This window comes from Lissotriton vulgaris, unplaced genomic scaffold, assembly GCF_964263255.1.
Source record: "Lissotriton vulgaris unplaced genomic scaffold, aLisVul1.2 SCAFFOLD_1085, whole genome shotgun sequence".
In the NCBI taxonomy this organism is placed as follows: domain Eukaryota; kingdom Metazoa; phylum Chordata; class Amphibia; order Caudata; family Salamandridae; genus Lissotriton; species Lissotriton vulgaris.
This window is the reverse complement of record NW_028246549.1, coordinates 217,297-221,823: the sequence shown is the minus strand read 5'-3', so window position 1 is coordinate 221,823 and position 4,527 is coordinate 217,297.

Below are 4,527 nucleotides of genomic sequence, written 5' to 3'. Positions count from 1 at the left end.
AAGGACTTAAGTCTGTCTGCCATTGTCCCGGGAATTGGGGACAGCTACCTATATGGCAGCAGTCCCGTACATGTAATTACAATGCGACCACCACTGTGGCGGACCCATGTGCATGTTTACCATTGCAGCGGGTGCTGTTGGCTGAATTGAGGGCATGGGACAGGCTATCCTTAAACTAGATATGGAAGAAACCATGAAAGTATTTCTGATGGAACTTGTTATGTTTACTCTATATCAGAGTTATTTCAAACATGATGAAGACTTGTTTTTGCAATTAGTAGGCACGAGCATGGGAAATTGTGCAGCTCCAGTCTGCGCAAACATATACATGGGTGAATTTGAGAATACCAATATCTGGTCCAACCTCATCTGGAACAAACATATCAAGATGTATGTTCGTTTTATTGATGATTTATTTATTCTTTGGAAAGATACAAGAGAGAACCTTGAGCAAGCCTTACGCACCTTGAATTCAGCTAACCAACAAATTCAGTTTACATGGACAATAGATTCTCAAACCATAACATTTCTGGATGTTTTCATCACTTTAAAAGACAACCATATCACAAAAGCGACTGACCGGAATAATGTTTTACACTATACAAGTTTTCACCAGGCATCTTTGAAAAAACACTTACCCAAATCTCAGCTACTAAGGGTCAAACAAATCACTTTTGATCCCAACGTGGCCAATATCAGAATAGAAGAAATGACCAACAGATTTCAAGAAAGAGGATACCCAGAACAGATACTAGACACAGCCAAAAACCAGGTGAAAGATCTAAACCGTTTGGATCTTCTAAAACAATCCAGGGTGAAACCACGAAGTGACAGAATGGTCATAGTATTAAAATATTCATATGTGAGCTCTATGTTCAAAAACATCATACTGAAATATTGGCCAATGTTACAGCTAGAGTCAGACTTTAAAGATATGTTCAAGCCAAGACCTCTCTTTGCATACACGAGAGGATGAAACCTGGGAGAAATTTTAAAACAACCCAAAACCATTAACTTACCCTCATGAGGCACCAGACCATGCACTAATTGCAATAACTGCAATAACATAATCACAGGCAACAAGGTGACGCACCCTATGAAAGGATGTGATATAGCCTTGAACGTCACGGCCACCTGTGACACCAACAATTTAATATACCTGTTAAAATGCCCATGCGGTAAGGTATATATAGGGAAGACCGAGCAAAAACTTAAGATTAGTTTAAATGACCACAAGTCCAACATCAGGACAAAGAATTTGAAATCATCAGTGGCCAGTCATTTTATGGAAATGAACCACACCATCCCTCAACTCAAGTTCATGGTGTTAAAAGTGATTAACAAAATTGAGGGAAGAGACAACAATAAAATGTTACTCCAACGAGAAAATTACTGGATTTACAGACTTAATTCCATCAAGCCATACGGGCTTATGAACGTATTGAATTTTCATGTTACCTATAAGATACCTATGTATTGACAATCAAGCCCACCATGATGGTCCCACTTGTTCTGGACCATCCCCTGACCGTGTATTTACTTAATTTGTTCTACCTTATGATTTTACATTTATTATCTAGTGGCCACTAGATTTATATGTTTAGTTTCTCCATTTATTAGACAATAGACATCTCATAAACACGCCATATGTCATTATCACATTGCAACCGAAGTTTCCAGCACCCGTCAGTCCCCTTTTTACTCTCACGCTTTCACGATCACATGACTGGTAGTCTTTTCAGCTTCACTAATTGAGCCCGTTTTTTCGCGCCAGTACCCGCTCGAACTACAGCGAGTGTGTATCACACCACTTTAAACAGCAGAACGTATGCCACATCACATTGACAAACTCTGTAAGTAAGCATAAGCGTTCCTTTTAGGCACTGCAGCATGTAAAGCGCCGTCATTGTTTTCGTTATGTTCCATTTCACTTTATTTATTTTCACCCGAGTTTGTCATTAGCAGCACTCCGTCTTAACATACTTTAAACCATCGTGTAAGTCTTTAGTTGAGCACCGCTAACCAAGATGCACAACTCTGGTCATTTTTACTAACACTCACCCGATATTTGTAAAAGCATGAGACAGCGACCTCAATTCACTTTCTCATTCGGTAACTGCACGTTCCAGCACGACGTTCACAACCATCATCTTTAAGCACAATCACAGTTCTACCCAATGTGTCTACACCATAGTTGTATTATGAAATTTGGCAGCATAGATGTGATATGATATATTTTCCACTGTATGTGTTTTTTTGTAGATGCTCCCTGATGAAGGGCGGTTGCCCGAAATGCATTGGAGCTGGATTAAATAATGCTCATCAATAAAACTTTATTGACAATGATGAAAATACAGACAAAAATGAACTAATGATCAAGAGGAAAATAAAACTAGATTACTTCATGTGAAACACTACAAGTGTGCATCTTTTTCATTAATAAAGGAGGATTTCACCACACAGTGTGCCTCGAGGGATGCCATCAGTTCTTAATTGATGACACTTTCTTACATTTAACTCTACTCGTCTTTGGGTGGAAGACGATACCTAAGGAGTTTTTTATCATAAGGGAGGGAAGAGGAATTCACGTCCATTTAGTTCCAACTTCTTGATAATTACGATACCTCAGGAGCACCTATTCAATCCTGATACCTTCACCAAAAAAACGTAACCAAATTTAAGGCTGTGCACCGGTCGACCAAATTTAAAAAAAAAAATGCATGTTGTGCATTTCCCGGCACTACATGGCAAGCACCACGCGGTGCCTGCCATCTGGTGTAGGGAACTGTAGGAGGGCCCCCCAAGTGCACAAGTAACATGCTCCTGCAAAGGGGGGGCCTGCAACGAGCCCCCAAAGTACATCCCCGCCAGCCTTTGAATGACGGTTAAATTTGCAATACAGAGGCTGGTGGGGATGCAGCATCCAAATCTGGCGGGCGGTGGGTTCGACAGGCAATCGTAGTTATTACCTGTGTCGGATCTGTGTCAGACAGTCTTTCCACCTGTCAGCACACCGCCCGCCATCCTAATCTGGAGGGCGGAGAATGGCTGCACGATTACGGCGAACCAGCCACAGGCAGGCTGCCGGTGGATGGTTCATTGCCATCATAATGACCCCCTTTGTTTTTAAACTATAGCAGCACTAGTATAGAGGAGGCGTACTCTCTTACACAGGACAGGCAAGTTGTTACTGGCAGATTGTTAGTCGTTATTACTACTTAGACTGAAATGGTTTAAATCTTGAAAAGGTTTGATGGACTTAGCTTAGCCAATGAAAACCAGAGATTCTGTCAGAAAATGGAAGGGTGTGTTTGCCTGGACATTGAGCAGGATGTGCCGCAGCTCAGGGAGCACTGCATGCCAGGCCTAGCTCTAGGATAGGACTCAATTTTCTTCAGGCTTGAAGCATCAGAGTGGTCCTAATCTGGGGGCTTCATGCTGTGTGTGAGGGTGAATTTGTGCAGGTATGTGAAATCAAGGAGAAGCAGTTAAACATGAAATGGGAAAAGGCTTATTAATTTCTTTGCAATTCCCTAAACAGAAACTGTTCCTAATAGGCCCTAGCTCAGGAGTACGGAATCAAGAAATAGGCCTGAACAACATTTCATAATGAGAGATAGAACTGTAAACTTTAAGAAAAGCCATAACAAGACCACATTATGAACTGAAGGAAGGGAACAGCAGGTCTTCAGTGTTGGGCTAGGGGAAGGAATGGAGTGGTGTAGAAGAAAAAACATAGAGAATTGAAAAAGTCCAGCACAAGCATGAATAAAACCATAGCTTTATTTTTATCAACTTTTATGTTTACTACGTTCTGCGTTGCAGTAAACTTTTATGTTTAATTTAAAGAAAAAAGGCACCTTAATCCTCAGGGAGTCTCTCTTCAGACAAAGCTCTTAATATGGTGGTCCAGGGTGAAGGCATCCTCCCTGAGAAACACAAACCTCATGAGAGCCATCTCAATATGCACCAGAAAGAAGGGTCGTTGTGTCCTTTATATGTTGGTGTATAGTGATATAGAGAGGGCAGAAGAAAGAGGATGAGAGAGGACATTTGATTATTATTTTCTCATTAAGCCAACTGCATGCATTGCTTTTTATCTAAAGTATAGGAAAACACCTGGATGACAAAATAATAGGCCTTTGTGTAGACAATAACATTTAAGGGTATCATTTATGTTGCTGTGATGCAAGAACATTTAAAGATTTAAGGGGGAAAATGTGGATGGAAACAGAAGTGATATAAAACCTTTCTGCACCACCATGATGAACACTCTAGAAGGCCCCAAAACCCAGTATGTTCCAATAATATAATCACATGAAGGACAGAATGGGTAGGTACCAGAAAGCTCGAAGAAGTACCTCATGGTACGGATTAGCTAGCGGGCCCACCACCAAGGTATGTATTGATCAAGGTGTCTGCTTCCTTGGCCATACCTTCAAGAAAAGGTAATTGTGAAAGGCATGCATGTTGTAGGTACATGGCTATAACTAGTTTGCCAGCACACATCTGCAAAAAAAGTTTAAC